This window comes from Protopterus annectens, chromosome 10.part0 (assembly GCF_019279795.1).
Source record: "Protopterus annectens isolate FY-2018-M chromosome 10.part0, PAN1.0, whole genome shotgun sequence".
NCBI classification, from domain to species: domain Eukaryota; kingdom Metazoa; phylum Chordata; order Ceratodontiformes; family Protopteridae; genus Protopterus; species Protopterus annectens.
The window spans coordinates 993,476,327-993,504,132 of record NC_056744.1 but is presented as its reverse complement, the minus strand read 5'-3'; the positions used below and the strand labels follow the sequence as shown (position 1 = coordinate 993,504,132).

Genomic DNA, 27,806 nt, shown 5'->3' with positions numbered 1-27,806 from the left:
TGGGTCCATTCTCTGTTACAACCCGCTCGCCTTCTAACACCTTATTCAAGTCAGTCTTGAGTGCTTTATATATATATGTAAGTATGTATGCATGCATGTATGTATATATGCCTATACATATATGCACAGACACACACACACACACACACACACACACACACACACACACACACACACACACACACACACACACACACACACACACACACACACACACACACACACACACACACACACACACACACACACACACACACACACACACACACACACACACACACACACAGACACACACACAGACACACACAGAAGTTTACCTTACCATGGTTTACCTCTGATCTGGACAGGGCAAGTAGCACAGATTATTATGGGATAAGGGAAAGTAGCAAGCAGCATAGGAAAGTTTGGACTGTATTGTGGTCTTATTTCCTGCTTCCTTACTTAGTCCTGTATGTTATAGAGTATGTTCCTGCAGATCTTGTGTTATGGGAAGTAAATAATTATTATACTGCATTGTCCTTGCCATCTGTCTAGGCAGATTAGCAATCCATCTCATGGCAGATCCATGCTGGCAACATTATCAGAGTTTTCTCCAGTGCTTGGGATCTCTCCCATAATGCACTCTTCTAACAGAAATAACTTTGATTTCATTTGATGCCTTTCTGTTCAGACAAAATCTCCAGGGATGTGCTCATTGTTCAAAAATGTTCAGATTTATGAATTTTTTTCTAACCTTTTTTTCTAAGTAGTGTGAGGTCTTCTTTTCTTCTCTTTTTTTTCTGTAACACACTTCTTATAAAAAGAAGTGCATCTATCTATATCTCCCTATAGAATATATATATATATATATATATATATATATATATATATATATATATATATATATATATATGGGTCTACTTTTCCTGATAGAAATTTCAAAATCTCGAACAAGAAAAGTAGAAACCCACTTAAGAGAAAGTGCACTGCATCGACAGTGCACTTTCTCAAAACAGTTTCTACTTTTCTTGTTCGAGATTTTGAAATTTCAATCCAGAAAAGTAGACCCATATATATATATATATATATATATATATATATATATATATATATATATATATATATATAAAGAAACAAACTGTAGCAACCACCAAGACGAAGGACAAAAGCATGAAGTTAAAAGTCCTTTAATAAGAGTCCTTTGATAAAACAATAAAATGGAACTGAGATAAGCATTTTTCGGCTTCTCCGAGCCCTTCTTCAGATCTGCCAGTTAAGACACCTGTGCCCTTTATATACAGGGAAACCAACCAATCAAGTCTTTAAACAAGCACAGCCTTTCAAGACAAATTAAATTTTCCTTTTCAACCTATTCCCTTTAAAGGCAGGTTTAAGTGATAAATTGGCGTTCAGTCCTGGATATATATATATATATATATATATATATATATATATATATATATATATATATATATATATATATATATATATATATATATATATAAGCTAGAAATGCTGCTATCCAGTTCATCTTACAGTTCTCAGTTTTTAACATATCACATCCTTGTGGATTATCATAAAGTACATTCAAAGCCATAAAATGAAATGTGAGTGGGATTTTCCACTATGTGCTTATAAAGCGGATTCTCATTGTCTTTCAATTAAAAAAATGAAAAAACACATAGATTGATATATAGTTTACACACAGCACATATACACTCATATATATGTGTATATATATATATATATATATATATATATATATATATATATATATATATTTTACATTTGTTTACCGGGAATGACTAACTGAGCCGAAGCCCTTTTTCAGTAGAGTCCCGGGGAGAAAAGCTCCAGTATTTTACAGATTACATTTAGTCATTGTACAAATATTGTACAAGCAAAACGTGGCAAAGCAGCTTGATGACAATATCGGCATTTTTTTTTAAAGTAGTAGTAAAGTTAAGAATCTTGGTAGAATCTGCAACATTTGAGTAAGGTATAACTTTTACAATTTATTGATGGAGGATGACAGTAAAGTATTTGAGTGAAGAAAGGAAAACATTCATCTGCAGAGTGTAATCAAGGTGGGTTTGAGTAGTGGCAGATCCATTGCCCTTTGAGATGTTCTTTTAAAGTTAATTTGAATTGTTTAGAATGTTTGTGTTTGAATTTCAAGAAGAAGTTTGTTCCATTTAATAGAGGGATGGTAGCTATATAAATTGCACCCTGCTTTAGACTTAGGCTTATAGATGTTTAATAGGTCTTGGGAAGAGCTGCAGAGGTTTCTTGAATGGGCATAGTGGGAGATTACAAAGTGTAAGGCTGGACAGAAAGATGGCTGGTATAGAATAGAGTGAATGGTTTGAAGCTGAGTGAAAAGGAGGAGGTTTGGCAGTTCAAGCCAGTTTAGATAGAGAGAGACAGTGGTGAGATCTATAGGATTGTTGAGTTGCAAACCTAGCTACTTTGTGGTATGTAGTCTGAAGTCTAGTAAGAAGAGAGGAGTTAAGGTTTGTAAGGATTTGTGAGCAATAAGTTAAGCAGGGGAGAAGGTAAGCATGTGTGAGAGCAATTCTTGCTTCCTGAGTGAGACATTTTTTATTTCTATATAATAGACCTAATTTGAGGTGAGTTTTCCTGATACATTTATTTATATGGAGATCAAATTTTAGTTGATCATCAATAGTGATACCGAAAAGTTTTGAGCTAGAATTTGCTACTATAGGGGTATTGTTAAGTGACTGGATAGTAAAAGAAGTCTTTATGTGGTTGGCTGTTTTAGGAAGAAAGAGTAGGAGGTTTTTTTTTTTTTTTAGGGTTTAGTATGAGTTGGTTGTTGGACAGCAATGTTTCCACTGAGTTAAAGGAAGACTGGGTAGCTGATAAGAGTTTGGAGGAAGAGTTTTCTATAGTTATAACTGTAACATAATGGATAATAGAGGAAAGTGTACAGGAGGTATAGAGCAAGTTGGTGAAGATATTGGAAAGTAGTGGTCCTAAGATGGACCCTTGAGGGACACCCATTTTTATTGCAAGGGGTGTAGATAAGGCAGTGTCCCATCTTACTGATTGGCATCTATCTTTTAGATAGCTTGCAAACCAAGCCACTGTGTTTGGGGAGAAGTTGAGGTCAGACAGTTTGTTTAATAGCAGAGAGTGGGAAACAGTATCAAAGGCCTTTGAGAGATCTAGGAAGAGACAGGAGATAAGTTTATGGTCATCTCTGGCCAGGGAGATAGTATTGAGAAAGGATAGAGGAGCAGTATAGGTGCTGTGTTTTGGTTGAAAACCATGTTGTGTAGGAGTGAGTGGGTTTTCCTTAGAGAGATGTTCCATGACTTGAGTATGTATCCATTTTTCTAGGATTTTTGACAGGGGAGAAAGGATGGCAATGGGTCTGAAATTAAAGATTTCAGTGGAGTTACCTCCTTTGTGGATAGGTAGGGTGTAAAAGTGTTTCCAGATTGATGGTACTTTAGATTCAGAGATTGAGTGGTTTATAATGATGGAGATGGGGTAGGCTAGTGAGTCTGCAGCTATCTGGAGAAAGTATGATGGGATGTTATCAGCAGATACAGAGCATGGTTTAAGTTTAGAGAGCAGGGTTCTCATGTAAGTTGTAGAGGCAGGCTTAAGGGAGAAGACTTTAGGTGGGGTAGTTGAGGAGGAAGCTGGGCCTTTGGAGTTCGTTGTATTGGAGCTATTGGGATTAAGAAGTTTGGATACTGATTCAACAAAGTAAGTATTGAAAGTGATGGCAGTCTCCACTGGTGTTTTTTCTGTGCTAGGGTTGGGGGAGGTAGGGGTTCCAGGATCATTCCAAAAAGGTTATAATAGAATGCTTTTTTATCTTTAATATGATAAGTTTATCTATATATATATATATATATATATATATATATATACATCTATATGGTTTACTATCAAAATGATGAACGGACATACTCGGCAATCAAAAAATCAAACATTAGGTGTTCGATTAACGTGTTGCCAAGCATTACATGAACGAAAGTTTACATCAGCGAATGCTACTGTGGATTTGCTGGTACAAACTCGAAGCAATATACAGAGATTGTTGTGCAGTATGTATTGGGGCGTTCACCCCTTTCCTCACTATAGTGCAATCTCAGAGTTGGAATATATAGCTTGCAAAGGGTGTGGGGGACACAGGGTGGCTTGTCCTCCTGCAAAGACGTGATGTGAGGTGTAGGTGTTTCACGTACCAGAGCTCCTATACAGACAGCATATGCTTTGTTCGGAAACAATGTCGAATCTGCTGAATTTGTTCAGCTTATTCAGCATTGTGAGCTACTGTATATTATGACTTTCACTGTTTTCTTCGATGTTACGAATGGGATTTTGTTTTTCAGATCGACATTTTAATAGTAAACCCATCTGTGTATCTCTATATATATATATATATATATATATATATATATATATATATATATATATAGAGAGAGAGAGAGAGAGCATGCGAGCAAGCTCTGCAATATATTAAGGTTCCTCACTCCATTCAGTTTTGGCATTTTCATGCCTCTCAGTTTCTCAGATTTTGTTTTTCTTAGTCTGTACAGATGTAGTCCATTGAGTGTTTGTAGCTATGGAAAAGACATCAAGTTTCAAGAAATGCCTGAAATGCAGGCATAGGATCCTGCACCAGGGTCCGCATAATCAATGCGTCTCCTGCCAGGGTACTGTTAATTTTGACTCTCAGTGTGATATTTTTTCCTACTTTCACCAATAGACCTTGACCCAGAGTCAGTGAGAAAATTGGCTTGTTCTTCATAAGGTAATTCTATTCTTTTGCTTCCCAAAGGTGCAGAGAGACAGGCTTCTAAATCTTCAGATAAATACAAAGAAAAAGAAAGACAGACAGGACAAAGAAAGTCCAGAGAGAATGGTTCTAAGACTAGAAAAAAGGAAAAAGAAGAAAAAGGACAGCTTATTCCTCCTATTCAAGATTCCGTGGCTCTGAAAATGTTCAGATCCTCAGGGTATTCCCAACCCTGGACTCTGGTCCCTATAGGACTGGGTCAACCCTGACCCCCTTCACCATCCTCATGTGATTCAGAGCTTATTATTATTTCCAATTGCTCTCCAAAGTGATTTTCCTCCTTGGGGTCCAGGTCTTCCAAGGGGGAGCTCTTAAGAGTTCTGAACTCAAGACCATCCTCAGTTCCATCAGCATGGTCCATTAAATCCTCTGGTAGCATTGTGGACATAGACTGGAATACAATGATGTAAGCCTTTGTTAAGGTCCACCTAGACATAGAAGTCTATTCCTCCACTATTGAAGCTGAGGGTTGAGACAGCTGGTCCATCCACTCCCTTTATAGTTGGTCCTTTTTCAGTCTCTATGGTGGATTTGGTGGAAACTGAGGTTCCCTCCAGTCATGGCCCTAGTCGCATTGACAGCCTTAAGGACTTTGGCCCAGATAGTCTTTCCAACCCATTTGAATCTGAAGTTCTTGTAGCCAATGGCATCCTGGGTTCAAGAGGGTGATGCCAAAAGCTTGGAGCAGGATATAACGCCATATGGTTTGGGCAGTCCTTGGTTCTGGGTGCTTTGGAATTTTACAGCTTGGCTTCAATCTCATCCTTGGATCTGGTTGGAACATCGGTGGCTGAGATTTCATTATCTGATCTGTCGACATTAGATTTGGCCTCAGATTTGAGGTCCATTCCATTGGCTCTTCCACAGCAATCTGGACTTTTGGAAAAATCCTGGCCCTAAAAGTCATCCTGGGATGGGGATGACTCACTCTTCTTGTCTCCATCCAGACCCCCCCCCCAATGTATCTGTATCTTTAGGATCTCATCATCTGTCCCAGGGACAGTATGCTTCAGAAAGCCTCTATCCATCCCTTATTCAAAGAGCAAAATACTCTTCTAAACTCTTCAATGCCTTTCCCACCAGTGCAGCGCAGAATGTTCACATGTAAAAGGAGGCACTGGAACTCCCCACTGGAGTTTCTCACAAAGGACACCTTGATGAAGACAAGTTTCCATAGATCATGGAACTGCTAAGGCAAATGGTATACTAGAAAAGTTATTGTCCCTTCCCCTGATGAGGTAATGCTCTTCAAGGCTTTGCAGTGGATCCATCTATCTCGTGAGTGGATCCCCAGGCTGACAGACTCATAAGTGCTGTTTCACAGAGGTGGGATTCAGATATGGTGGAGCCAATGCCTCGTAAGCCAGATGAGGTGATAGCCCTTGTTAAGGATTGCACACATTGGAGTAAAGGTTCTCTTGTGGACTCTACTGATGTCCTTCCATTTCTCTGTTGCAGTATTCTTTACATCAGTGATCCCCTGCCAAGAGCAGCCCAGTGTCTGGCCAGTATATCAAAGCCCTTTAGGTTGTCTTAATGTATGCCATACATTACACATATGCTCTTTGCATAAGGTAGGGCATAAAGGTGACACCTGGATGTACCATCCTCAAATGTTCTTTGCCGCCAGTCCGAATGCTATTCCGTGATCATTGGTCTGAATGCCTGTTCTGCTCTGCTGCTGGTTCACCAAGACATTGCAGGTAAATGCCCCATTGTGGTTCTTTTTTAGTTATCCTTTTTTATTGTTGCTTGTGAGGTTTCAGGTCATCCAAGATGGGTAAATGCCAGTGTGGGAGACAGATTAAAGACTGCCACAACCAGTGTCTTTTTTTGCTTAGATGCCTCTCACAACCATATGGTGTGTTCCATTTGCAGGCTTTTGTACCTAAAACTCTTCTTAGTAGACTGTCTTCTTTGGCACTTTATCTTGGAAATCAATGTCTTAAGCTTCTTGTGAAAGACATGATAGAGGGTACTTCCCTCTCCAAAAGACAGCCATCAGTGAAGAAGGCCAAGACACCAAGGCTAGAATCTTCTGCTGTTCATCCTCCATCAGATGTCTCTCCTGAGGTGAGTGAATGCCCTGATGTTCGCCCAGCTTTTGTTATTGGATTCCTCTACTGCAACCGGGTTGGAGGTTTGCAAGGATCTAACTTTCAGTACGTCCAAGGAGGCTTTACAGTCATCCATTTTGGACACTCAAGAGGAACCAGAGCTGATTATTTTTGAGGAGCCTGTGGGGGTTCCTGAAATATTAGTCAGAGAAGAAGTCTCAACTACCATCATTGAATGTTGTCTAAATTTCATAAGCTGGATGACCCATTGAAGAAAAAGCAAAAGACTAAACCTATTTCTCCTGCTCCTGAGGATACATAGAGTGAATGACAGGCCTTCACTCAGGGTTTGCTTAGTGCTTTGATGGAGCTGAAACTTCATAATGGAGTTTCTGTTCCAGCCTCCCCTTGGTCCTGTACCCCCTTAAAAACACCCGGGGGACAGAATTCCTCTGAGGAGGAGCTGGATTTGGATGAGGAATCCCTTGCTTACTTTTCTCAGATTCCATCTCCTTTGGACTATTAATCAGAGGAAGAGGAATCTACCAGTCCTGATACTCCCTTTGAACAGATTTATTTTGTGGACATGGTCTCCAAGATGATGGAGTTCTTAAAATGGGACTGTGCTCAGGTCTGTGAAGTACATAAAAGATACTATGAGTTGCTGCAGATGGATTCTCCTAAATCTTTTGTTATTCCTCCTGTGTTGGCTGCCTTGTTAGATCCTTTTTCCAATGTTTCTAAGGCTCCAAAGTCTCAGTCCACCTGCTACCAAGAAACCTGATAGATTTTATAGCGTGTCTGAGGACTGCAAAGTTTTGTACAAAGTCTTTCTACTGACCCCTTGTTGGTGTCTGTAGCTTCTGGAAAGCTTTCTCATTTGCTTCCTTCTCCCGAATTACTGCCCTCTGATAAAGATAGCAGGACAATGGAAAGGCTAAGAAGGAAGGTTTACACCTCTGTTACCTTGGCTTTTGGGGCTTTTAAACAGTCCCATATGTCCAGGTACTTGTTGGCTGCCCTATTCCAGGCTTCTCAGGTTATTTCTGATCTTTCAGACTCTGAGGGTAAAACTTCTTCTCTTTCCCTTTTAGGGACTTCCTCTCAGGTGGCTCGTCATTCCATCAAGTGTAGCTATGATGCAGTAGATGCTTCCTCTAAGGCTGCTGCTTTTGGGTCAGTTATGAGGGCAAGGCTTTACATAACTTAAAAATGTGTTTGTTTCACCTGTGCCTAAATTTCAGAGAAACTACCACAATAAGCCAGCCTTTGTTCGAAAGCAATCTCGCCCTCCTTCTAAGGGCAAAAAGGGTGGCAAGCAGGCTCCTTCTGCTAAGGCTACTCAGACTTCAGTGCCTCAAAAGTCTCCTTTTCCAGATAAACCAGGTGCTGTCTGACTATCCTATTCTTCCCAGCCACTTTTGTCTTTCTCTTCACCTCTCTCTTTCTCTTCCTGCTTGGCTACAGATTAATTAGGATTCCTGGGTCTTGTCCATTATTCATTGGAAGTCCCTTCCCCCCTTTTAAGGGTGTTCCTCAGCCCCTCCAGAAATAACTTTCCATTCCAGAGGTGTTCTGAGACCTTTTGACTCAGGGTACTATTCAAGAGGTGCCTGTGTCCCAAGGGGGGGGGGGGTTACTCCAGGATGTTTCTAGTACCCAGAAAAGAGTGTACTTGGAAACCAATTCTATACCTGTCTCATCTAAACACTATTCTGAAGGTACCCTCCTTTTGAATGTTGTCCCTTCAGACGTTGTTCCCTCTTTTGCTTCCTCAGGCTTACATGGTATCTTTGGATGTCAAGGAAGCTTATTTCCATTTTCTGATCCATCCCCTTTTCAGAAAACTTTTACATTTCTCTGTTAATTCTTGGCATCTTCAGTTCTCTGCTTTGTCCTTTGGCCTTTCTACTGCCCCAAGGGTACTCATGAAATGCCTCACTCCTTTGATTGCTTTTTGCAGGATTCAGGGGATCCAAGTATTTCCTTACTTGGAGAACTTTCTATTTCAGGCATCCTCTCCAGAGATCCTGTTGCAAAATCTTCATTTTGCCATTTCCCTTCTGCAAAGCCTGAGGTTCACAATAAACTTCAAAAAAATTTTCTGACTCTTTTTCAGGACCATGTTCTTGTGGGGTGTATGATTCAGATGGTGTGTATGCTGGCATCCCTGCCTCCTTCCAAGGCCTTGACATCCATTTTCTTCTTTCAAACTCTTCTTCCTCTGGCCTCTATTACAGCCAGGGAGTTTCTGAGATCTCTGGGATTTATGGCCTCCACCATCCCTATGCACTCTGTGGCTAAACTCCACATCAGAAAGTTTCAGTGGTTCCTGAAGTCAGTTTGGTTTCAACATGCACATCCCCCAGAATTTATAGTTTCTCTTCTACCTTGTCTAAAGAAGGAACTTCAATGGTGGATCAGCAGTTGTTTCTAAATCCAGTGCTCCCTTTTCATCGCCTCTTCCCTCTCAGGAGCTGTTCACAGATGCTTCAGACATGGGATGAGGAACAGCTTTTGGCTCCATAAAGGTGCAGGGGGTGTGGTTGCCTCTTCAACAGGATGAGAGCTCTTCTGCTGGCTCTTCAGGCTTTTCATCCTCTTTTCTCCCCAGGACCTCTCAAGGTATTTCTAGACAATACCACAGTGATGCGGTATGTACACAAACAAGGGGAACAAGATCTTAACTTCTTTGTCGGTTGGCTGTCCTTGTGTGAGGTCTTGCTGTACAGTATCAAGTGACTCTTCAGGCAGTTTACATTCCCTCAGATCAAAACATTGTGGGAGACACTCTATGTAGGTCCTTAACTCAGTCCCATGAAAGGCTGGTTCACAGGGATGTTTCTGAACATTGTCCATCAGAGGGGTACTTCTCAAATAGATTTACAGTATTTGCCTCCCCTCTGAACAGGCAAATTCTTCTATTTTGTGCCCGAGTCCCAGGTCCTCTGGTTTGGAAGGTAGATGCCCTCTTTTTTTCTTGGAAGGGGAAGTTTTTTTATGCATTCCCTCCCCTTCCTCTCATTCCAAAAGTCCTGTTCAAAATTCAGCAAGATGCTTGGTGGCTCCCTTTTGGCCAAGACAGCATTGGGTTCCCTCTTCTGCATTTAGCCAGTGGCAATCATCACAAGTTACCTCACAGGGTGGACCTACTCACACAGGACAAGGGATCTCTCATCCATCTCTACCTGTTCACTCTTCAACTGATACTGTAAGTGATAGGATTTTGATTTCACATAGACACCTTTTTTCCTGAGAACATGCTTAGGGTCCTGCAGGAGGCCAGGAAACACAATACTAGGAAATCCTATTTATCCAAATGGAAGAGGTTTTCTGTTTGGTGTCATTCTTGAAACCTGGATCCGCTTCCTGTGGATACTCCTTTGGTTCTTTCTTATCTGTGTGAATTGCTCGATGCTGTGTTAGCTTATTCTTCTGTTAAAGCCCATTTATCAGCTATCTCAGCTTGTCTGCCTTTATCTCCTCCTTTTCTTTCTAGATTTGAGGCTAAACAATTCCTAAAAGGTGCCCTTCATATTAGGTCTCCAAGGAAGCCTGTTCCTCCTCCCTGGGATCTTAATTTTGTTTTGGTAAAAATTGACTCTGGCTCCTTTTGAGCTTGCAGCTTCAGCTTCCTTACAGCATTGCTCTCGGATGACCTTTATTTTGTTAGCCCTTACTTCTGCCAAATGGGTGTCTGAGCTTCAAATTCTTATGGGTTGTCCTCCTTTTTTGTTTTTTCATAAGGACACGATGTCTTTATGTAGTAATCCTTGTTTTATTCTCATTGTGGTGAATGAGTTGTCCCTTAATCAGTCTATTAATTTGTCCACTTTTTTCCCTTCTCCACAATCTCTCAGTGAGTGGATAAATAACACACATTTTATTTGAATAAGACTAAGACTATTAGGAAATCTGATCAGCTCTTTTTTCCTTTCATTCTAGGTCCTTAGGATTAGCTGTATCCAAGCAAACTGTTCTTCTTGGATCTCAAAAGCTATTTTTTTGTTATTCTGTTCATGATAAAAGCCTTCCTTATTGTGTTAAGGCTCATTCTAATAGAGCTGTGGCTTCTTCTGTTGCTTTTTTCAGGGGTTTGGATACTAATGCTATTGTTGAGACAGCTACCTGGACTTCTGTGCATACATTTACCAAGCACTGCAAGTTGGATGGAATCTCCAGAGCTAGAGCTGGTTTTGTTAGGGCCATCCTTCATGGCTTCCTAGAAGGCTCTGCAGGTCCTTCCTCCTCCCAAGTTTCTTCCTGAGCTTTGGCACTCTCCCTAATGTAAAGAATACTGCAACAGTGAAGTGGAAGGACATAGTACAATTGTGTAATCTCTTTACCATAATGGTAGATGTCCTTCGCTTCACTGTTGTAGTATTCATTCCCTCCCTCTGCCTTCTGGTCTATTTCTCTTCTGGATGTACTGACAACCTCTCTTTTCCATGGATTGACATTCCTACTTGGGCTCTCAGCTCTGAGAATGGTAGGTCCGGACATCAACTTTATGCCCTACACTATGCCAGAAGCATACGTGTGACATACGGCGTACCCTAAAACAACCTAAAAAGGCTTTGATGTACTGGCTGGATATCAGGCCACCCTTGTTGGGGGGTCCCTAATCTAAAAATACTGAAACAGTGAAGGGTAAGACATCTACCATTATGGCAACATGTTCATGACTGTACTTTATTGCAGCAAATAAAAGGAAAGAGTTGCCTGAGGAAAGCTGCAAGGTCTACTAACCTAACAAAGTCCATGGCAGTGGATCATTTAGGGAAGTGTGCCTGTGCCTCTGGAACTTTTCCCTAAGGGCATAAATGATGTCTTTCACATTAATAGACTCCAGAGGGAATCAACTAATGAGCTGTTACACTCTCTGTAAAGGTTCCAGACAAGAGAGAGGAGGAAGTCGATGGACTCTTAGTTGGCCACCATGTTGTCTATTACTAACATTTCTATGAGAATGATTTCTAAAGCAGTCAATGGTGCATCCAGAGCAGCAGATTCTAGTACTGCTGTACATTGTCATGCCAGTTTGTGGCTAGGTGACCTTGGGGACAGTTTTAAGGGGTTCCTATTACCTGATCGAACATTTAGGTTAGTGAATACCTAAACGTCGATCTGGTAATAGCGAAAGCAAAAAAAGTAGAAGGCCGATTTAACACAGGGAAAGAATTCCCTTGGCCATTTTGTGGATTTTGCCCATTTCCCCACTGTAGAGCAATCTCAGAGTTGGTATATTTAGTTTGGGGGGTGTTATGAGCGAAGCCCCCCACTTCATTTTGGTTTCATTTTTTTTTCGCGGCCGAGGGAATTCATTCCCTACGTTAAATCGTCCGTTCGCTGTTTTAATTTTTCGATATTACCAGTTCGACGTTTAGGTATTCGCTAACCTAAATGTTCAATCAGGTAATATAGACGTGTTTTAAGATGTCCTTCCTAAATGCCTCTTATGATGGCACATTTCTGTTCAAAATCAATGTTAAGAATACTTTATCTAAAAGTCAGCAAGAAGGCAAAACCTTGTTTACCACAGGTATTCATTTTTATCAACACTCAAAGACCAATGTTTATCATTCTCACTACTGCAGTAGCTTTTTGGCTATTTCAGTTGTATTCTTTTCAGGATGCAACAACTAGTATACTTTACAAAGCACTGACATACTCCCATACCTTCAATCTGAGTACAGACTGGACAGCCGACTTGTGGAGGGAAATCAGCATTCTAAGTGAACAGTAATTCAGAATTTCTTGAACTTTCTTGAAAACTCAAGTGATAACAGGTGAAAGACTTCAAAGGAAACAACAACTGGCTACGGGCTTAATTTCTGGCAGATAAGTCCCCATAGGGGAACCCTTCCACAGAAAATATTGCCTTTTTAAATATTTTTAAATATTTTTGATATATTTTCTGTTTCTGAATAATGCGACAGTTTTATTAATATCAGAAGTTTCTTGTCAGAAACTGCTATTTTTAGAACGGGGTTTATTGTTATATTGAATAATGTGGCTGCTTTTGAGAGAAAATATTTAATGTTTTTCAGAAATTTTAACTGAAGTGTAATGATTTAATGCTTGGGTTCTGTTTTTTTTTATGTACTTGAAACACTGTTTGGTGTTTCAGTACTTGTGTACCACTTCCTGACTACTTGCATTCCTTATTTTACTGCTTGAGACATTTTGTTTGAAGGCATTATTTTTAAGCAGTGTGAAGCATATTTCAGGGCTAGAAATGTATTTTATGTTTGGAAACATCCTTTTCTTTTTCTTGCTTTCTATCTGTTCACTTTCTATGAAAGGAGCTTAGAGTTCTGACAGTATTTTGGTGGACTGCTTATGGTTTTACTTTTGAATTTTGAGGGACTGTGTAGGGAAGTGTGTGTGCTGCTTGTGAATACTTGTCTGATGTCTTACCTTCCAACATGCTATGCCCAGTAGTGCTTACCGGCAATCAGGCTTCCCTCGGGTACATCACAGATTCTTACACCAGTCCTACTGCTCTTTCCTTCAACTTACCTAAAAAGAAAAAAAAAAAGAAAACAGTTGAAGCACAATCCCTTGCCTTTAGTGTAGGCTCCATCAATGCCTCAGCCAATGGTAAGTTACTGCAGTGGCCATTACTGATTACTTAGACCCCTTACTGGATTACATGAATCCATCTGGTATAACCTTGCTGGTCACTATGGATCAGGGGGGGGGGTCAGAAATATCTTGTTTGGCTATTCCAGTGTCTGATGTGGGCATGGGATAGCCATCCATTTTAGGTGCTGAAGGCACCCTGAGAGGGTATTCTCAGGGTGTTCAGGGAAAGAAACCTTGTTTGGTGTGATATGCCTCCCCCTTTTTGATCTTCATCCAATGATGTCCCTAGAAAAAAGAAATTATAGATTAGATGTTGATCATTCAAAAACATTTTGTCCTTTCATAAAGATAGTTTTCTTACCTTAGCCAGGAGTATATTGCAGGCTTTCTATCCTGGAGAGCAGAAATCTTTCCTGAGGAAAATGTCAGTGGATTCTGACATAGAAAGAAGCATGATTTTTTCTTTCTCTGACTCTCAGGCTCAAAACTCTGACCAGAGGAATGTTTGTCCCCTCCAACTCAATTAGCAGAGTTTTATTTTTCTAAGGCTAGTTCCAGAATGAATTATCTGTTTTTCTGGGAACAAATAGTTGTTCCTCCTAAAATGAGGAGATATGATATGCTGCAAATGGATTTACCTCACACTGCACCCTTTCTTCCTATTATGCAAGTATTGGGGGATGTGTTAAATCTGGTCTGCAATAACTCTGACTTTCAGCCTTCAGTATCCCCCAAAAAGGCAGAACAGTTCTTAATACCAACCCTACTCCCATGGATAAGTATGTAAGGTGTTGTACAGATTTCATACGATAATTTCCTTCTTCAGGTCTATTCACTCAGATGTTGACAGCTTGTGAGGTTGTTCTTTCACATTTCCTTCAGAAGGTAGGCCCTGTGTGAATACTATAATTTCCAACTGTCTCAGGGTGTCTAAACAGGCTTTGAAGGGTAGGTATGATTGTGCAGATATTGTCTCTAAGGCCACTAATGTGCAGATATCGTCTCTAGGGCCACTACTACTGCTACTGGTTTGAGAAGATATGGCTAGGTATGTACACACAAGTTTTTGGATGAGATAAAATCTGAGATTTTAAACTGTAATGCAGATAAGAAGATTTTTTGGCCCTGCTGATACTCAAGATGAAAACAGCTTGATAGATGGAAATTAATTCAAGGAGATATGATTTTTCAAGCTCTACATTATGAATCTTACAAACCTTCTGCTCTTTTCTTTATAAAAAGGAGAGAGTGAGAGAGAGATGGCAGGGGAGGTAACAAAAAATTGGGATCCTTTCAAAAAAAGGGACAGATTGCACCTTCAGAGTGACACTGCCAGAACTCCTTAATCCTCCTCCTGTCTGTGCATCTCTAAGTCTGTCCCATAGACTGACTCTCTCTTTCCCTTTGGAAACAGATGGTTTGAGACTCTTGGGTACTAATACTGGTTCATGAGGGTTACAGTTGGCACTGGATACGCATACCTCCATTTAGGGAATTCCTCCTTGCCCTCCAAACCAAACAGAATGTTTTCCTCAGGTTCTTCAACACATAGTTATCCTAAGAATCATACTACCAGTGCCATTAGACTAGATGTTTCTGATTTCAATGAATGAGTGCTCCTGAAGACCAGCTGTAGATTCCTTTCTCAAATGGTTTGTGAACGTACCAAAATTTAAATTGGTGACCCATCAGAGTCTGTTGTCAGTCATTATTCTTCATATTTTTATGGTAGTGTTAGATTTAAAAGATGCTTATCGCATTTTCCTTATTTGGATTACTTGATGATCTTTTCAGGGTTTTTTGCCAGATGTCAGGAGTCGTTAACATGGCTTTCTTCATTCCTTACCAATCTGGGCTTCAGATAAATGGTCAAAAATCCTCCTTGACCTCTGTCACACAGGATTACACTTTTAGACTGCCTTTTAGATACATCTCTTCAAATGCATTCATAACAAAGTAAAAAGTAATTTTGTATATGGATACTGTTCCTATTCTCCAATCAGTATGAAACTTCAGCTCAGGATTCTATGATTCAGGCCTTCTCTGATTTTCATGATTCCTCTTACAGGTTATACATGAGAAAAAAAATGTAATGTTTAAAAAAATGTGGACCCAACATTCTCATATTGTAGAATTTTCAGACTCCATTTTTGGACTTTATCAAGAAAGAACTGTATTGGTATCAGCAATAAGACACTTTTTTTTTGCATGGAGAGCAGTTTCTATGGGGATAAAAGTGTAAAGCCTGTGGGAAGTTCAGACTGACCGAAGCACATAAATGTGATACAGGCATTAGCTGTGATCCATGATATAGAATCTCTTCATGACCTGTGGTTCCCTGGACCACTACAGTTGATTACAGAAAATGCCACAGTGATGGGCTACTATTCTGCCTGTGTAATTGCCTGCTTCTAATTGTTTTCACCTGCTAGCTTCAGCAGTTATCCCTGCTAGCTTCCTATTAATTCTGTTGCTTCCTTTTTCCTCTCTGTTTCCTCAGGGGGGAGCAACGTGCATACTATCTGAAACACGCTCACAGTGGCTTACACAGTTCATAATCTACTTATTTGGGTTTAAACGCGCATACACCCGTGCAAATACTGTTACACGTCTGCCAACAGCCTCCAACATACTCAGCCTGCCTTACACGCGTGCACACCCGCGCAAACAGTGTTAAACATCTCCCAACACGCTCCCACATGCTCACACTGCCTTACACGCGCGCACACTGTCCTACTCGTGCTTCATGGCGCACACACGTGCGCATGCACGGCCAGCAAGAAACTTTGGTGTAGGTAACAGTGCACACCTTCCATTTCTTGACTTTCCATGACTTATCTAGTGGCACACCTATTTCCATGATCTGTGCCTGCCATCTGTCATGTTACACTGGCCTCCAATGAACTGCATTTCTTTCTACCATTCCCCCCTGTGATGTCACCTATCCTACTCTATTCCTCCCCCTTTTGTATCTCTTACACTACTCAGACTGTGCTCATTTGGTATGTGACTGTGAGATTCAGTATCCGAACCCTCATTTACATGAGATTGCCTACTAATGCTTAGTTACATGTCTTAGACTCAGCTTCCCCCCTTAGCAACCACTACACGGTGGCCATGTTGGTTTTGGTCTGCTGGTCCCTGCATTGTCATTCCATGTATTGCATGAAACCCACATTTGTGGGTTTATAACCTTCTTTTTTGTGGTTTTATACAGCACAGCCCATTTGCGTGGGGCTGTGCTGGGTTTCGATCGCCGAAAAAAAAATTATATTTTTAATATTTTTGCATCGGGTTATCTTGCCAATGGCCACATATTTGGCCATTGGCATGCTGCCTGAGTCATATGCAATCTTTATTTGGAGCTGACATCACTCCATTGTGGAATTTGCAGAAAATGTACTCAGTTGTCAGCTGAGTACATTTCTGCAGCTAAAATGTCTCCTACACAGACTGGTTTCTGCTTCGTGGATCGCTAATATACCTCATTTGCATACCTTTCGGATGCAAGTGAGGTATTTAGCATGTCCACTCCCAGTCCGTGTAAGAGACGTTTTAGCTGGTCTCTTACACGGAGCTTAGGGTGTTTCTGGATCACGAGGCTTGCATGGAGTGTTGCACGTCTATTACAATCCGTGCAAGCCTTCGTGAATCCTGCCCATAGTCTTTAACCAAGTTATACACATAGTCTTTAACCAAGTTATACACATACGTGTCTTTTTTTTCCTAATCATACTAATCAGGGGAATACACCTTACACGCCTTACATACCTTAGATATGTATTAGCTAGCTTCTGCACCATGCAAAATCAGTATGAAAAGATGATCAGTTATTCATATACTGTTCCAAAACCAAATTGAGATTCATAGTCTTTAAAGTCACATTGTCTACTTGGTGCTCAGATTGTAGTTTATTTATGATGCCAAGGGAATACGGATTTCACACTACGAAAGCACACTCCCCTATATCTGTTTCAACTTCCTCTGCCATGTTCAAACATTTATCATTGAATGATATTTGCTGCAGCAACATGATCTAGTATGCAGACATTTTTCAAGAAATGCAAAATGAAACTGATTTCCAGATCCACAGCAACCTCTCCTTCTACAAAAAGTATTGTGCCATAATGCCATCTGGGAATCCTAGAAGCTGGGGACTCTGTCCTATTGTAAAGACAAACAAACAGGATAGCACAGGGTACAAATGTTATGTACTTAACAAAACACTATATCCTTGCTGTCCTTCTCCATCTGTTTCTACATCCCACCCTCCTGCCTCCTTCCAAATTGTCATAAAAGCCTTAATTTGGTGATTTTAGGGGTCTTTTCATTCTGGGAATATTCCTGTTTGTCCTTAGGCAAACTCAGTCTGAGGTGTTTCTGTTAGAGCAGCGCATTATGGCAGAGGGGAGCACAAGTGCTGGAGAAAGCTTTGCTAGTGTTGCTAGCTTAGATCCACCTCTTGGCAGATAGCCCATCTCTCATAATGGACAGAGGACAGCAAGGAACTAGCTTTATGGTAAGTACATACAAGTCATTTATGTCTAATTTATGAACGCCAGGATATCTGCAATAGTACTATTATGCATTATTTATTGATGGAATTCTACACAGATTTGTGTAACTATCACAAATTATACAAAAACTGACCTAGCATTGGAATCTGTGTAGGGTGCATCTTTAATAATAAGGCTGCACTGAGTGCAATGGCTTTGACTATACCCTTATGTTTACAGGTTGTTATGAAGCTGTTCAGTAATCAAATGAAAAAGTGAACACTTTCTTCTGTGGAACTTGCTCAGCAACATATTTCCCAGTGCCACTTCCAGTTTCCTAGGCAGACAGATATCTGGAACTTCTACAGAGAATTGTTATCTCTGTGGACTACATTCAGTAGCTGAGGCTGTTTCCACCACCTCAGACAAACATGTATTTTGTTGAAAATGTCTGCAGGAACATATAGACAAACAAGGAAATAAATAAAAATGAATGTTCCCCTGAGAACGGCATGTTGTAGCAGTTAAACTTTCCCACCTCCTCTCCAGACATACGTGAGTCTCACTGGACAGTTTTACACAGAACACTCCTCCTCCCCTATAGACTGCATACAGTAGGTAATGCTCACCATACAAAGTCATAAAAAATGAGGGACAAAGGCCTAAAATATGGATTTTTTAAATATATTGCTTTTACAAACTTAGAAAGTTGATAGAATGAAAGGTTTTGCATTAGCATGAATTTTCCGATGGATGTGAAGTCTGAAACTCAAACATCTGTCATCATTTTCTGAATTCAGTCCTCAAGAAAACTAAAATTTTATGAGGGACAGACAATACACAGAAGGAAAAAATCAAGGCATTCTGTGGAAATCTGGACTGTTGAGAGCTAGGATGCTCAACAGGCATACTCTGAACTGTACAGATTTTCACAGAACGTCGTGCTTTTTGTCTCATATATTTGGGTCTTTTTCTCATAAAATTGTGTTTTTTTTCTGGCAAATCATCGACAAATCATTGAGGACTGAAATCAGAAAATAATGACAGCCATTTTAGTTTCAGACTTCATACCCTTCAGAAAATTTATATTAATGCAAAACATGTTATTTTTTCAACTTTCTAAGTTTGTAAGAGCAATATTTAAAAATTGTCCCTATTTTGGGGCCTTTGTCCTCCAACTATTTGTGGCTTTGTCCAGATTTCTTGCTGTAAGAGGTTTAGAGGTATGCGCCTAAGCAAAAATAGCTCTGTAAACATCAGTATAGCTGAATAATTTACAGTATCCTGAAAAATGTAACTACTCATCTTCTGTTCCTCAATTCTGTCAGCTGATGTACAAGCAGAAGATCATAATCAAGTGAGACCCTAGGCAGAGTGATGGACTAGGACCCCACAGTTATATCTATATCCTTTTACTTGGTTAGGCCCCTAATATGTGTATTGTGAAGAAATGTTCCCCTGCCGACTAACCCTTCTTGAGTTATGCAAAGCTGGTAACAATTACGTTCATTGTATAAGAGTTCACAGCTAACACTAGTTAGAAAGGGACAGATTAATTGGAATATAAAAATTGAGTTAAAATGCATTTGGCTGTTTTCTACAGACTGAAATAAAAATAACATTTGCTTGCACGTGTCTTAAAATGTGCATCTATTAAAGTAGTGTATAACTAGCTTTGAAAGCTGGTTAAGCCCTCAGCAAGCATTGTCAATATTTAGTGATTATGCTTTGACACTGGGGAAAAATACATGTTAGTTAAACTCTTCTTTAAGAAAAAAGATATTAACAGCACTTAAGAAAGTTGCTTAGCAATTGTTAAGTATCTTTCTTAAGTGCAGTTAATATCGGATCTCACTCTAGAGTAGCATTTAACTACGTTATTTTTTTCCCAGGTACTGAATTGTAATCACAGCACTTCGTGCACTCCAATGCTGCTTTCACCATTATAACTAATATTTGTAACCAACCTTGTATGTCACTATATGAATCCATGTGTTAATCATGCTCAGTAACATAGCTTCATGCTATATACTGCTATCAATCCCAAGATTAGGAAACAAGAAATAAACAAGGACAAACTTTCTTGGTAACTAACAACAGAAAGATGTTACAGCTTAACTTTGATAACATTCTACACATTCAGCATTGACAAAAGCATACAAAGAAACAGGACTGAGTCCTTAAAAAATGCTGTCTTCCAAGTTCAGAAACAGCTTTTTATCCTCTATTAAAAAAAAATCCCCATCTTTCCATCTACAGCTGTGTAAATGAACACAAGATTTCTTAATTTAAATGTGTTGTTGTTCTAACTCTATAGAAATTAAAGGTGGAACAGATGGGCAAAATGTGAAATGCTGAGCTAACTACCTCACCTAGGAAGATCACAGCATGGTTATTAACTGTTCTTCATTCTTAAAAAGAGTTATCTTGATGGGTTTGTAAGTCAGAATTTTTCAGTATTACAGTATTAGCCATGAGAATTTATCACTGAATGTGTGCCAAGCCCTGTCGGTGTGAAACAGCATAGAACATATTATTTTTAAGACTAGGAGCATTCAACATACATAAACCTGGAAAGACTTTGTATAAGAAGAAATTCCTTGACTCCCTAACAATCTCCCACAGCAGATGATGGTGAGGATGATGCTGACATTCTCCACATCTCTGCAAATCACTTCAAGCTTTGGGAGTACCTGCAGGCCCAGCACATTGGGAAGCAAACTTAATAATGGAGATACTGCATATCATAGCAGACATATTCTAAACAGTATTCAATTCATGCTTCTTAATGAAGCATGGAGATAGAATATTCTGACTGTTGTGTTGGATAATCATTTTTCTGGCTGATCAAGCTTGATGTCTCCTTAGAAACACCAATTCAAGTGTTTCCCAGGTTTGAATGGAAGCACTTGGTGTGCCTCCAGATGGTTTCTAGCCCTATATACCCTGTGAGTGCCAGAACAGGTTGTAGCTCTCGTGACCCTGCAAGCAATAGAGTATTTGGAGTATGAATAAAAACAGTGAAAATTGCACTGTGTCTATCTTGGTGTGTGTGTGTGTGTGTGTGTGTGTGTGTGTGTGTGTGTGTGTGTGTGTGTGTGTGTGTGTGTGTGTGTGTGGTGCTATGTTTGAATTTGTGCTGGGAGTCAAGAACAGTTCTTACAAATGACCATCATAAACTACTGAAGCTTGAACTAATTGAATCCCACCCACCCCAAAGCGAATAAATTAATATAGTAAATTAAAGAAGTTAGGAGAGAGTTCTTTAATGTTAATGTTGTTACCAGATGGGGATGACATACTGCACTTGGTATTTGGTGCATGTTACAGCAGCAGAGGCAGGATGAGAAACTAACTAGCCCTATATGGTTTCCTCTTGTCACATGTTTAGGTATATGTTTCATTTACTGACTTAATTTGTATGTAAAGTGCCCACAGCATTTAATGTGAGTTGCGTACTAGATGAGATAGTACAAAGCTGTAATTATGAAAGAGATTTGCTGTGAGAAGTGGTACATTTCTCAGCATACCTCTCAACTGTCCCAGATTTTCAGGGACGTCCCTGATTTTGACTCAAATTTTAACTCTGTCCCTCTTAATCCCTCCTAAAACTAATGACATTTGGAGGAAAGGTGGTGAATTGCACTCAATGAATAAAGACAATAATTAAGAGTTATAAACTTATTTTACTTCAGATAATGTGTATTAATTCATATGCTCTGATTCTGTCAATCTTTCAAGTTAATAGCACTAATATTTTAAAAGTGTCCCTGATTGTCCCTGTTTTTTTCTTGACTTGTCCGTGATCCTGTTGAAATTTGCCCTCAATTGGTTGAGAGGTCTGTTTCTCAGTACATTTCTCTAAGATCTTGTTTTACAAGTCTATTAGAAGGCAGCCTCTGTAAATATTAAAAGTAAACTGCATGAAATGTTTAGTCTATTTCAAATGCTGCATGTAATATGCACTATGGCGCAAACTTGGTCAGAAACTACTTTTGTCAGCTGACCATGCAAAGCATACACTTCCAATTGTTTTCTTTAACTTTCTGCTTTAGGTTTGTGGGCCACCATGTAAATTAGAGACAATTACAAACGTTTTGTGTCTTCACAATACAGCATCAGTAACAATTTTCTCTTGCTTTCTGCTGCTTCTCTTTTTTATTACCCGGAACAGAGTTCCACTGTTTTTATGAGTGCTATAATTATTGCTCATAAACTGCAGTTTCCAGAGAAGCATGCTTCAGTTTCTTATAAGCTTTTGTATTAGGTGCATTTACCTGTCAAGATATAATGCACACCTATAAGCCTCCTTTTAAACTTTTTATTGTCCTTCCATATGGGTTATTTTTCAGATTCTCATGGCTAAAATGGTGTTACTGTTAGGTGTTAACTGTATTTTTGGGACTTAACTTAGTGTCTTTGTGTCTTTGCAGCAATGACTGTATATATGTCAGTAGAGCTTTCAAAGTGCCTGTTGCAGTATGTAGTTAAGTGGTGTTAAGTGTTGTAAGATGCTTTACATAAAGGATCTTGATCATTCCCCTCTGACAAATGTCTGTTTCTTCCTCTTTAAATGTATGCATTTCTTCCTTATAAAGCTTTAAGAGTTCCTTGACAATTAAAATTAACTGTTTGCTTCGGTTGCATATGTACTAAAACTGAAAAGAAAACTGTTCTGGGCATCTCATACTTTTTCATATCCTTGAGTGGGTGTGTGTCCTGTTAACTCACACAGCAGTTGCCACTGCCACTGACTGGACAACAGCAATCTCTCACATCCTTTACTTTTTGCTGTAACGTATCCTTACTTACCACTTAGAGAATGCATAGCTGTGATGATCTCTGTTTTGTGTGTGTGTGTGTGTGTGTGTGTGTGTGTGTGTGTGTGTGTGTGTGTGTGTGTGTGTGTGTAAGCAAATGTGTGCTAGCAGCAGGATATTGTAGTGATACTTGTCTTTGCCACCCTACCCTTAAACAAGTAAGAACATGTGGTGTCTGTTGTACCAACAATGATAGTGAGACCCCCCCTAGGTGTAATTAGACAGCTGTTGTCTTCCCCAGCTGCTACTGTTCCTCCCTGATCCTCCACTCAGTCTAAGTGATCTAGGGATTTTGATTCTTCAGATGAAGAAGTGGACTGTGGTGAAGAATCCTTAGCGTATTGCTCACAAATGCACTCTCCTTTGGCTTTGGGATCTGATGAAGAAGATTCTTTGTCCCCGACTTTAATTTTGAGGAGTTATCCTTTGCAGATATGGTGATCTATATGACAGAACACTAAGTTTGATTTTTCACTAGTCTCAGAGGTTCAAAAGCGATACATTGAACTCTTGTAAATGGACTCACTGAGACCTTTGGCAGTACCTCCTGTCTTAGCTGCTCTCTTGGACACATATACAGCAGCTTCTCAGCCTCATGACTCTCAACCTCCAGCCCCCAAGAAGCCAAACTAGGTAGTAAGAAAATCATTTTATACTGCTCAATGTATAAGCAAGGGTATGGCATAAAGGTCCAGAAATGTCACCATACCACTGTACTCAGCCCTTTTCAGACCCATCATAGAGTATACTGCCTCATTCCATATGTTCCTGACCAGACACATATAGCAACTGGAATGAACACAAAGATACCTTACAAAAAGAATACAGGGAGTAAATAGAATGTCCTATGCTGATCGTCTCAAAGCCCTGTCTCTTTACTCAGTACATACAAACTTCTGAGAGATAATCTTTGCCGAGCATACAAGGCATCTCTGGACCCTGTTTTGATGAACATTTTGCACATCTGCAAAACAAACAGCATTAGAACTACTAGATTAAGAGATGTAAATGCTTCTTGCGACATAAATAGGACATGTTGAAGAGAGAGAGATGTGTTTCTCAGAGAATTCATATTCTTTGGCACAGAGTCCCCATCCATGTGAGGCACAGTTACTCCCTATCCCTATTTAAAGGCAACCTAGACCAATGGATGGATAATCGGAAATTCACTCCTGGCCTGGTGCCTATTTCTCTGATGGACAGAGGCGGTTAGTAAATCACCCCTATATGAATCAAATTTGTGGGTTACATTGGGTTGCATAGCTAGGCTTATAAGGGCCCTAGTAGTTGTTAGCCTACTATGCACCTATGAACCTATAAAGTGCCTGAGGATCATAAATACTTGTATAAAAGTCCTTCATCTGATCCCACTGTAGTTTCCATGTCCACAGATAAGCCATCCAAACTACTTTCTTCTTCCAAACTTCTCCCTTCTGACAAGGACAGCTGTGCTATACAGATGTAAGGGAAAAAAATGTATACTTTTGCAACTTTGGCATTTAGGACCATTACTTATCAGAATCCACATGACTAGACATGTCTTGGCTCTTCTGTCTCTCTTAGTTGAGGGAGGGTTAGGGTTGACTGACATGGAAGATTTAAACAGTAACACGTCATCTTTTTCTCTTCTGAGTTCTGCTATCATGTACCTCACCATTCCATTAAATTCAGCTGTGATGCAGCTGATGCCTCCTCTAGGGCTGCTGCATTTGGTTCTGTCATGTCATGAGGAGATATTTATGACTGCACCTGCAGGCTTTACATGAGGACATTAAGGCCAAAATTTTAGATTTCCCCTTAGATTACCAGAATCTTGTTGGCACTGCTGCTGCAAAATTGTTGAAAACCTTGCAGATAAGGTCAAAATTATGCAGGGCCAACAAATTTGTGTTTCTTCTATACCTTACATTCCAGAGGAACTATCTATCAAAGTCTTCCTTTGTCCACAGGCAGCCTAGACAACCTGCTAGAAGGAAGAGGGTTCCTAAGCAAATTTTCCTAAATAAACCCACTCAGGAGTCCCAAGGCCAAAAACCTTATTTTCTGAATAAACCTGCTGCAATTCCCCTTGGCCAGATCCCTCTGCCCCACAGGCTAACCCTTTCCTTCCCAGTGTGACAACACATAATTACAGATGGCTGCATTCGAAACATCATCCATCATGGTTATTTCCCCTGACTCCATTTTCTGGCCTTTCAAAGCCTCTTTGTTCCTGAAGGATCTGTGGAACAGGGAATCATCCAACCTGTTCCTTTGTCTAAGCAGGGAACAGGGTTTTATGCCAGAATGTTTCTGGTTCCCAGGAAGGATTAGGCATGGAAGCCCATTCTATGCCTGTCCTATGCCAACACCTTTCTCAGGTTTCCTTCTTTCAGACACTCTTCCCTCATTTGCATCCTCAGACCTTTCTGGTTTCTCAGGATTTGAAGGGTACTTATCTCCACATTCCTACTCACCGTCCCTTCAGGAAGTTATTATATTTCTCTGTTTTTCTTCCTCTAATTATCAGGTCTCTGCTTTCCCTTTTCGTCTTTCTACAGCTCCAAAGGTATTTACCAAATATCTAGCCCCTGTGATAGCCCTCTGCAGATCTCGGGGAATTCAAATAATCAATAATAATAATAATCCCTCACTTGGATGACCCTCTGATTCAAGCCCCCTCTCAGTAGCTTCTGCTTCAAAATCTGCACTTAACTATGCATCTTCTGTGCAGTGTGGGATTCATCCTCAATCTCAAATAGTCTGTATTGACCCCATATCAAGACCAAGTCTTAATGGGTTGCAGGATTCAGATTCAGATCATCCCAATTTTGGCTTGCTTTCCACATCTCAAGATTGCCTTTTTGACTGTGTATTTCTAGTCTACTCTTTCTGTTCCTGTATTTCCTGCAAGGGAATTTCTCAGAGCCCCTGAGTACATGGCATCCATCATTTCCACAGTTCCTTTTACCATACTCCTCATGAAGAAATTTTAATGTTATCCAAAGACTGTTTGGCTTCAGTACTGCCACCCTCTGGAGTTTCTAGTTCCTCTGCTGCCTTGTCTCAAACTCCACTGGTGGATTCAACAGAGTTCCTTAAATCCAGGCCTGCCCTTTCAGGTTCCTGTTCCTATTTGAGCTGTGCATAGATGCTTCTGATCAAAGATGGAGAGCCTCTTACAACAAACTGAAAAGGCTAAACCTTCTCAGAGCTCTTTGGTCCTAGGAACAGATGTCAGACCACATTGAAATTAAAGAGATGAGATCTCTAATCCTAGCTTTTCAGGCCTGTCACTCCTTTTGGGTTCCAGGTCCTCTAAAAGTTTTACTCTGTAACAAGTGAAACACAGACTAACAGTAACAATAACTTATTAAGCATTTTCATCCCTCCTATATCAGAGACTTCATCAGAATAACCACAATTAAAACACAGGAGTAATTTAAAACATTCTCAAATGCCCATGACCCAAAATGAGCCAATCAATGATTATTTCCTGTTCTTTCTCCATGGAAATAATTACACTACAGAAATATGCACCATACACCCATACTTGTCCCAATTAATAAACTAAAACATTGAACCGATGTGTACTCACTTCACAAATACCTATTTGTATCTCAAAAAGATCCCATGGATTTTAGTTTCAAAATACAATTAATCAATAATGTACTATTTAAACCGGGAGTCTGTGTAGCATCGGCAGTAATTTGTCACCACAACTCCTAGTATTCTAACCTGAAGTCCACAGGTCCACCCCTAGGGTTCTTGTCTGGTTTCTCAATCCCAAAATATAAAAACACATGTTCCGGGAACTCATTAATATGCTTAGCTAATGCATTATTCATGTTCCTTCTCTTTACACAATACATATGTTCATATATTCTATTTTTAAAACCCCTACACATTTTTCCATTGTAAAAGTATTGACAATTTTGGCATTTTACTACACAAACAATGTCTTTAGTTTTACAGTTGGCCTCAATTAAAATATTGTATATTTGAATCTGTTTGCTCTCCAAAATATATTTGCCGTAATTGCAAGTTTGACATTTGAATGTTCCCCACCTAATGCCCAGTTAATCATATACGATTGGTCCAGGTCATTCAATCATTTTTAAAGCATGCACCCTTCCTAGCTGCAAATTTAAGTGCCCTACCCAACTCATTGGACAGCCCTAAATATTTAAGGATTGCCTACTTCTTTATAATACATTTTTAATGTCTTCATAGTCAATACTATAAGTTGTCAAAAATGCCGAAGTCACATTAGATGCACTAGTATCTGGGTCATATTTAACCAACCTGTCGTTAAGTACTTCAGTTCCCCAATAAAACTGGATATACTCCAAGTTGTCTTTTTGATGTTACTTCAGCAGCTATCACATCAATCACCTGTTCAGGATACCCTGTCTTCATAAACACCGATTTTAAATGCACACATTCCTTAACAAAATCATCCCATTCTGATACCATTTTAGGTAATCTAACTCACTGCCCTTTTACAACTGTTCTTTTTGTGCAAAGGGATGACAGCTACTGAAATGCAGGAATGAATTCAAATAAGTGGGTTTCTTAAGTCTATATCTAGATTATGTAGCACCTCCCTTGAAACAGTGTAAATGAACTTAGTCTTATTTATATATTCAATAAATTCATTGATTTTTTTTGCTCTTCATCTATTCAAAAAATACATATGTCATCCAAATATCTAAATGTATAATGACCATGAATTTACATAAGTTGAAGAAAACACAAAACTTCTTTTCTCGCATAGCCATTACCATGTCAGCAAATACTGGGGTGCAAGCCATCACTATGGCTACTCTTTCTTTTTGCCTATAATAAAATCCTTCAAAATAAATAATGTTATTCTTTAAAATAATGTCCATAAACGTTAGGGTGGTATGTATTTCCATCCCTGTCAGTTCACTATTTTTGATAAGAAATTCTATGCACCACTCTGTACTTAAATTGTGTGGTATCACTGAAAAAAAGGTCTTTTACATCTACTGTGACAAAGAAAACGTTTTCATGAAACAGGTGT

General features: G+C 39.6%; 1 protein-coding gene across 2 annotated transcripts in view; it reads left to right on the top strand.

Moving 5' to 3' along the window:
- The window catches only part of LOC122813439 (histo-blood group ABO system transferase-like), a 634,970-nt gene that overhangs the window by 252,307 nt on the left and 354,857 nt on the right, over nt 1-27,806 (top strand). The gene's annotated exons all lie outside the window — the stretch shown is intronic.